Raw genomic sequence first — 9,425 nt, 5'->3', positions numbered from 1 at the left:
TCCATAGTAGGGGATAGGATCCCAAGGACGGGGGTGAATCTAAGAATTTAAGACACCTATTTCACTACATATCTTTCTACGGGGTTAGGAGAAAACCATGAGTTAATAAAGCATATTTTGGGCGAGCTGGAAAAGTGTGGCTACCCGCCCATTCCCTAAAATTAAAATGCCCCTTTAGGATAAGAGTAACAAGCCAATAAAAGAAGGTTTGTGAGGGTCCTGCTAGAGTGAAGGAAGTGAAAAAACCTCTTTCACTCTAGCGGGACGAAAGTAAGTGGGAACGAGCGGAGCGAGAGCAAAGCAAGGTCCAGCGGCGGGTTTACCTTTTTCGATTCCTTCCTAATAAAAAGGATTAGTAGTAGCCCTATTTTTAGTGAGGTCCAAAAAGCATATTTTATTACTCTTCCTTACTCGCTTCGTTCTTTAGTGTCCGAGCTCTTTTCGAGAGAGCAAGAAAAAACGCATATTTAGTGAAAGACGTGACTTTCGCGCATCCGTTTTCTTGCTGGAACAAAGCATCTGTTTGTAAGTTGCTTTGGAATTTAGCAAACAAAAAAGACAAGGTCTGGGTCAGGTGGATTCATGAGTACTATATCAAAGGGAGAGACATCACTCAAATGGAAGCGGGAGTTCATTTCGGTCACAGTACTCGAAAAATTGAATCCTAGAATGGTGCCTTATATCTCTACAAAATGTAAGGGTATTCAGATTCTATCTCAATTAGGTGAGGGGTGTGCAATCCCTGTGAATAGGGTCCCCCACTTCAAAGAGAATCAATAACATCTTCTCCTGGTAGGAAGTAGGTTTCGAAGCTGTATGAAAAGACAGAGTTAAGAAAAGGTTGTGAGCAGTCTCAAGGGAAGCCCGAATAGCGGATAGTTTTAACGGTGGAAAGCAGCCTAGGAAAGATTTCTCCAGGTAGGAAATATATATAGGTTTCTATAAGCGAGCACGAGGGTAGTGGGGAATCGTCGAGTTAAGGTACGTAGTTGCTTAAGCGAAGGTTAAGGAGTGAAAAGCGCGGAAGAGAGAGATTTCTCTCGTTAGTCCAGGCATGATTGCCGCGGGTTGTGGCCCACCCGACGGACTTCCCTGGATGTAGTCAGCGTTAAGTCTATGTCACACAGGGCACCAATCAATTTCGTTGGGAAGATGTCAAGGATGAAAGAAGGATCTCGAGAGAGATGGGAAAAGAGTACAGAAGCGAGAGCGGGCTATAGCTTGAATTGGCTCGTGCACACACACATAAAACTTAAGAAAGGGAGGGCTTTTCCAGCTAGAAAAAAAGCAACCAACAAAGCCAAACAGTAATAAAGAGAGTGGGGCAGTCTCATCCCATGAAAGGTAAGGAAGGACTGCTGCTTTCCCGCGTGGAAGAGGTTCAATTCCATAGTTCTGACTCTGACTTTGAAGGACATTTGACGATGGAGTCTAAATATAAGTTTTAGTCCTAAGCTAAACTCCTGTCTTTTGTAGTCCAGTATAATTTTGTAGTAGTGAACACGAGGGGGTCGGAAACATGCGTTAAAATGACGAATTTATCCCATATCTTGAGAGCCAGCAGGTGATCGCTTTCGGCTTGAGCTTCCTGTGTGCGATGGTTCTTAATTTTTCCTTCGGAAAAATCCTTCTTCAACATATAGATTTCTATCAGTGCCATGTGCTGGCATGGGCCTGGTCCTTCACTAATGAATATGTCCAGCCGGTATCAGATATGGCCTGATCTGGGAATCGGTGTCGTGTCAAGCAATCCATCCGGCTTTGGCCTTTACAGCCTTTTCAAATCGAATCTCTTATTCCTCTTCAATCGGGTTACTTTACTACCTTGAGAGGGGTCTTCTAAGTTTCCAAATAAATGGGTTCATGACCTCGGGTGCGTTTGTCACCAATTTACCGTCTGGCAAAGCGTCGGGATCAAAAATCCAAGAAGAGGAGGACTGATGGTGAAGAACAAAACACACCTGTATCAGAAGCAGACATGGCACCTCACAGGCAGCCAAAGATGGGCGAGGAGAGCTAAGGAAGCGATGGCTAATAATTCAGTGGAGCAGAAAGAATAGTTGTAGCAGGAGCCTTCTCAATAGCTAAATAAAGGGATAGAAATATCTTGTCTAACTATGCTTTCTCGGGTTCTTTATTGATAGGTATTTTTAAAGCGCTAAACCCAGGCTTTCTATTATGAGTCTGTTATGAGTTCAAGAATGGTTTAAGGACCCCCTCCCCGGGGTATTAAAGCGCCTTATCAGACAGCGATGGGCCACCATGACATAACTTGTAAATAATAGTTTTAGTTAGCTCAAGGAAGATTCGCCCTTTCCCTAATAGCAGGTAGGGAAGGTCACAACTATGGAGGTGTCCCCCTTGCCCCAAGATTCAAATAGACTGTGTTACGATACCCAGATCTTTACTTCGCTGGTGGACTCTTTCAAGCAGCGGAGCTCTATCCTGAAGTCGGCCGATGAAAGGGATGACGGGAACGTTGGGAATGGTAATGGGTGAATGACTGCTATTCCTTGGCTGGACTCTACTCTTGATCTACGGCCCTTTCACTAGCTGCACGGATACACTTAAGCACCAGCTAAACGACTTCCTAAACAGCGCCCTTAAGCATCTCTAGCCATTTCCAACTCTTCAAAGTTCCCCCAAAGATCAATCTCTTGTCTCAGATCTCGGAGCAGCCAGTCAGAATCCATATGGATATGAAACCCCCCAGCATGTATGCTGCGGCTAAGGAAAGCTCATCTCAAAATCTCACTTAAGTATAGATTCGTTTGGACATCTGAGGGAAGAAGAAGAGAGCTTTAACGCCGCGTATACGCCCGTTTGAAAGGAAGTGAAGTAACGCCCATTATAGAGAGATGGAGCTTTAGCTTTAAAGTATTCTCCTAAAGCTCAGCTCAAGTAAGGGATCTTGGGGCGTAAGCCCGGTGAGTTTAAGCAGTCTAAATGGAAGCGATAAAAGACCGGAAATGAAACCTGAGGGGTACTTTGTGGAGATTGAGCCTCAAAAGTATTGCTTCAAAAATAGGTCCGAAAAAGCCACGTTTGGATGCTATGCTAATCAGGGTAATCCCTAGCGAAGGGTCCTAAACTGGCGCTAGAGCCCACGCTTTTGGCCTGTGTAGTTTGGTTCGCAGCTCTAGGCTAATTGCCGAGGATAAGTCGGCAGAGATTTCAACGTGGGATCGGTAGTGAAGCCAGTAATTGTCATCGAATGCGCAACCTCAAAGCCAATCCATAGAACACTTCGGAATTCTCTGATGTATCATCACTAAGCACGTTCCCCGTTCACCAATATTGACCGTCTCAGCGGAAAGGGTAGAGTTCCCCAACGTAACGGCGGCAGAGGTGCCTCCCGGTCAAAGCATAGTTCTTATCCCTTCTGGTAGCCAATCAGAATGAAAGCAGAGCTATCGGTGACATCAGCCTTGGAAACTGGTAACAATGAAGGAGAGGCTAGCTAGAATCGCTTGCATGGGGCAATTCCAATTAACAAAGCTAATACAAAGTAGAAAGAGAGAAGTCGCAGAAAAATTACGAGAGAGAGTACAACGCAAAGGAAGAATGCGACAGCAGGGCAATACCTCACCAAAAAACAAGCTAGCCATACCTTTCAAGCTAGCATAGCTAGCGAGACTAAAAGCTTTCGAAATTGCCTCAAATAGCCAAGGTCGGTATAGAGCTTGCCAGCAAGCAAGCGAACAAAAAAGACGGAAGGAATCAACCGATACTGATTCTGATAGGGCAAAGAACAGAGGAAAAGCAAAGAAAGCGAAAGATTAGAAAAGACTTTCAAGCTAGATGTCCAGTAACAGATGCTGACAGCAAGCATTCCATCGATCAAACACCCATGCTTGGGAAGTCTATCCTTTCTTTCTCTTACCTAGAAATGGAAAAAGACTTCAAAAAGTAGCTCGTGGAACATCCCCCCTTTTTCTAAATCAACCATCTCGGATACGTCATGATCGGGTAGCCACGCAATGTATTTCACTCCGGTTCAGCGCAACATGTACACAGGCGCAAAAGCCCAGACCTATAAAAGACATAGTCTATACTATATATACGACTTCTGTAGGTGCTTAAAGCCCTTAAAAAGGTTTAATGGTCATGACCGGCTAAATTTCACTACCATCTCACGAATTGGATTCGAACCAATCAATCTCCGATACCTTTAGTAGATCGTGAGTGGGTCTGTCGTCCTCTTCATTATAGTCCTTCTAGAATCAATAGCATTTCGTCGGAATACATCCTGTCTTTTCACCTTAGTAGTCCTATGCATAGTCAGTACTATAGCCCCAGTCATGGCTACTAATAAAATAAGACTAGAAACCAAAAACCAGACAAAATAGTAAGTATAAAGTAAATTGCCCAATGTTTCCAAATTAGTCCAACTTCGTACCTTTCCGGCATAAACCGTATATCTCAGAGAGGTCGTATTTCTTTGGGTTGGTAGTAATGGAATGGTTTCATTATCTAAAATGAAGAAAATTTCCCACCAAAAGATCAGTCCAATAATACCACTCACTGGTAAATAGCGCAATACTTCTTCGTGAATCTCCGCTATTTGAATATGGAACATCATAACAACAAATAGGAATGAAACAGCTATAGCTCCTATATAAACTACTGGGAAGATCATGGCGGAAAAATCGAGACCTAACAAAAGAAGTAAACCTGAAATGTTGCGAAAGACTAGGATGGGAAACAAAACGGAATGTACCGGATTTTTAGCACGTACAACCATCAAACCAGAAACCAAAGTCGGGCTCGACAAAACAGAAAGTATCATGGTACGTCGTCCTTCACTGAAATGGAACTTTTATGCTGGTTTGGAGTAAGAACTAGCATGAAAGTCAATCTATTACGTACGACCAGCGCGGTTGTTCATATTTCATTTCCTTCTTCCAAACCAAGCCCTTCTTGGAGAGCATTCACTGAGTTACTTACGATCTCTCGACGCCGAGAATTTCTTATGTGCCCGGGTTTGGCTAGCTTCTTCCCCACCTTTTAGCGTTCTGGGCAATAAAGAAACCCAAAATCAAAAAGAAAGAAGAGAAATTGGGCCATGTTTCCCGAGGGAGGCCGCCTTCTCTCAGGGCAGCAGTCGACTAGAAGTAGAAGACTGATCTATGAGGGCTTCCCTCTTTCCTGGGCTCTGCTCGCCCGTCTACGCCCCGACCCAGAAAGTCATAATTGAGAAATTGTTTCCTTATTTGTTCTTCTAAGTGAATTGGCATTACCTTGCCTGCATTAAGATTTAAAACTTGTCGTAAAAAAAAAGGCAATCAACCAGAATAAAGAAAAAAAAAATGAAACCGGTTCAATATTTTATCTAGATGGATCCCTGTCCTTATCTCTATCCGGATAGATATGCCCGTATGAGCGACTACGCCGATCTTTATGTGTTTTGGCCACGCCGCTTTCCGCTTCGAAGAGGAAGGTTTGGATCTTTCAATCTTATGTCGTGAGGGATGTGATCTATGTTAGGTCCATAAGATACCACAGCTTTTAGTGTTCTATGATTGACCTCCGAATAATGAGTAGGTAGTTCTATCCTTTTGATTCTTCTCTGCATTCTCTTCTTCGATAAGGTCACGGAGTGATAAAAATTCCTCTTCATTCTGTTGTGCTCAGCGTCGGATCCAAACTTCTTTGTTCTTTTTAAGTCTTCTTTTTGCATAGAAGAATGTAACTTTTGCAAAAACCGGTCTTTTAGTAGTAGGCGGCATTCCTTCTTAGTTTTGAGTCGGCGGAACCATTCTGTTTTGCTTCTTCTCCACAGTCTTACTCGGCAGAGCCATTTTTTTTTGCTTCTTCTTTTTTTATTTTTTCTTCTCTGCATTCTTACCCAGCGACCCCAGAATTTGCCTATGATTTTTTCAACTGATATTTTGATATAGAAGAATCTCCTTATTTCTTCACTGCGGGTTCTCGCGTAAATTTCTTGAAAAGATATTATATCACCGTGGGAAACTTGAAAATGACTAATGTTCACTATTCCATTATTCACACACACTTTTAGATGACTTATCGGCTGCCTTGCTTGAGGAATAGTTTCACAAAAATGGAGACGAACCAGAATAACGTCCAATCTTGTTTCTAGGTTGAGTAGAAAAGGGATATAAGAAGTGAGTTTTTTTCTTCTATGCATCTTTGTGATGGGTAAATTACCATGAAAAAAGGGACAACTTTCGTGTAGTTTGTAATTGTATGTAACTGTTACGATTTTTTCTCGGATAAATCTTTTTCTTAATAGATCTTTTCTTCATTCTCAATTTTCCGAGAATGCGGCGTTGCACTATTGTAAGTTCTTTATTCCGAACATTTCCCGAAAGTAGACGACAAGTTTTAAATTTTAATGCAGGCATTATGTATTGTTGAATCAGTCAGTCTTTTTCGCCACATCGAGGCTATGGGACTCGAACCCAACTCTTTCCGCGACCCCTCCACGAATAACGAGAAAACAAAACATTTCTCTTTTCTACGAGAATTTATGTTTCGCTGCTTTTCTACTTGGCTGTACGACATGAGTTTCAGTATACCAAAGGGTCAAACCCCGCTGAAGCACTGGAAAAATGTTGACCATGATTTCGAGCGCTTTTCAAAAACCATTTGCTCGCAATGCCTTGAGTGGACAGGTCCAACAGTACGCCCACTAGATCCTTCATAGAGAACTGTGAAGAGAGTCTAGAAATCAATGAACGAAGAACAGCTAATGAAGAACCAGTCAAAATGATATCATCCACATAGAGCAGAAGAATCACTATCTCAAAGGAGGATCGCCAGATAAACATCGAAGGATCAGCTCGACAACAGCTAAAACTCTGAAATAAAGCTCGTGGAGCCTGCCGTAAACCATAAATCGAACGATGTAACTTACAGACATGTTTGTTTAGAACGAGCAGGGTCAACAAAGCCTGGTGGTTGAACCATAAATACTTTTTCATTCAACTTACCATGTAAAAATAAAAAGGCATTTTTGACATCCAACAACGTTCATAGAGGGTTCATATGGCACTCAATACCAAGTCTTATTCTGCAGAAGAGCGGTATACTCATCTTTCATAGCCGAAACCCCCAACTGTTACCCTCAGGTAGAAGGAACAGCTCTTTTACACTCCTATTAGTCTCAAAACCGAGCTATCTGCTAAAGGAAGAAGTTCACTGCGAACTCCAATTCAAGCTTAAACCAGCAGCATATACAGAAGCTCCCGCCGGGGAAGAAGGTCCCCATGAGCACTCAAAAAGGATTTTTCTTTACTAAAAGTAGACTTAACCCATCTATTCAAAATAGATACAGGGTCATTACATAAGATATGCACAATATGCTTCACCACAGATGCTTTGTTCCATTCATGAACTCTCTTAATGCCAAAACCACCTTCCCTAGTAGGAGGTCCCAAGTAAGGCTCTAGTGTGCTTTCAATCTATCCCTTTCCACAGGAAAAAAAATCCGCTCAATGTCCTTCAAAGGGTAATATTAAGATACTTTTACAGTAATTCTGAATAGAAAACAGGACTGATTTGATCAGCTGTACCATACCAGCATAAGAAAGGCTCTTGCTGGTCAAGGACTTCACTCTGGTAAGAATCCTTTATACTAAAGCTTTTGCACAAAGATTTTCTCTAAGTGTTCGAGTGAGGGTTGTTGACTCGGTTCAGAATTTGAAGCTTAAGAAGCATTCCTGTGACCTGACGGGCCATATGAAAGGTTTCTTTATCCTCCTTTACAAAGGAATAACAATTCAAAAAAGGTTTGCCTTTTTCCATTGACGGAATATTCCTAGCTATTTTGCTTCCCCATTTGCTGAAAGCACTTCCTATAGCGAACCAGGCAAGGAAGATCACGAGTAGGCTGGTAACAATTTCATCAGCAGCAAAATAGGCATCTTAATCTTCAGTAGGAAATTCCTTCATCTCAGATGATGTGGGTAAGGTACACCAATTTCTTTCCATTTCCAGGTAAGATGAGCGGAGACGAGTTTATCAGCACACCCCCGTAGGTAGTTGGTTCCCTCGGAAAAAGTTGGACAGAAACTTCATCCAGACCTTATTAATTCTACTATGAACACTCTCTCAAGAAGAATAAGAAAGCCTCGCTTGGGTCCTTGCATCTAAGGCAATTGTCATAAACTGCTAAATTAGGTTGAAGACGAGTGTCAAGCTAGCATGCATTACTAGTCAGAGGAAGTGCTTTACTTTTTCAATTTCCAGAAGGTCTTCCACTGCAACTATCCCTAGCCCGTGCTATCTCCATCACAGAAGAAATGATCAAACTTCTTTCTTTTTTATCACACCATCCTGAGTCTTGCAACTCAGCTATTCAAACCTTAAGGGACTCTGCTTCTTCTCTAGCTGGCATTCCGGTCTGTTTCCGCGAGTATTGTTGCTTTCAACCGGCCAATAGCCCCTGTGATCGTTGCGTAAGAGAATATAGTTGCTGGTAGATCTCCAAGTCCTTCTGCGCTTGGTAAAGAAAGCAGCTTAACCCCGGCCAGTTGAGCCCATTCTCTTAGGCGTAGGCTTCCCTTCTGGCCTAGTAGGAATTCTTCTTGCTACTCTATCAAGATGGTTAGTGCCACTGTCTTTCTTGATTCATGTAGGATGGGTTGGTTAAGGCGAAGCAGGTTATAAAGAATCCATTCAATTAGATGCCGGTTCATTGGCGTTGCCCCTTTCCACTCCTTTACCTCTTTAACTGGGACAGGCAGTTGAACTCAAAGCTGCTAGAACGAGAGCTCTTTTGTCTCCGATTCCTTTTAGTGGAGCGGATTTCATCTCCTTCAATCCAACACTCCAAGGGGCATCTCGCCTGTAGTCCTATCGACTGGGAAGATCTATCCTTTGTGTATGGGTATCCCGCAACTCCCAGTATCAGTTTTAGAAGACAATTCAAGACTAACATAAGACGATGAAGGGAAACTAACATCAGACTCCTTCGCTGCATCGGTGCTTACCAAAGAAGGGGATGTTTCTGCTTACTAGGATATTTTATCCTAATCGTCTATAGAGTTTTGAGCTAGCTAGTGATCACTACAAAGTAGCCTCGGACTGGACTAGAGTACGTTCTTTTGCGCTTTCCGTCGATCGAAGTAGGGCAAGTCTCAGTCTTGTATTGGAGGTTGAGAATAGGTCCTTAACGACCGATAGATAGGATCTCGCTGGGCTGCGGATGCCTCCGTCTGTCTCAACCCAAGGCTATTTTCCATGCTTGCCGCTCTGATGGATGTAAAGTTTTGAAAGACTTTTTCATGGTAATTACTATTTGCTTACTTGGATACTTCAAGCCAAGATCAAGACGATGGGCGGGGGATAGGGGCATGCATGTGTCCAAGAGCGTATTTTCTCGTTGTTGTCTGTAACAGAACATTATTAACGAGAAAAATGGCTGGTTCTATTTTCATGCTTCATGTTCTCGCCTTCGA

General features: G+C 42.7%; 1 pseudogene; it reads right to left on the bottom strand.

Annotated features, from left to right (window-relative positions):
- Window positions 1-4,865: 4,865 nt before the first annotated feature.
- Window positions 4,866-6,399, bottom strand: LOC145629335 (small ribosomal subunit protein uS4m pseudogene; annotated as a pseudogene).
- Window positions 6,400-9,425: the final 3,026 nt, after the last annotated feature.

This window comes from Chenopodium album, chromosome 4 (genome assembly GCF_948465745.1).
Source record: "Chenopodium album chromosome 4, dcCheAlbu1.1, whole genome shotgun sequence".
Lineage (NCBI taxonomy): Eukaryota > Viridiplantae > Streptophyta > Magnoliopsida > Caryophyllales > Amaranthaceae > Chenopodium > Chenopodium album.
Note: the sequence above shows the minus strand (reverse complement) of the source record. Positions and strands in the feature narration are given on the sequence as shown.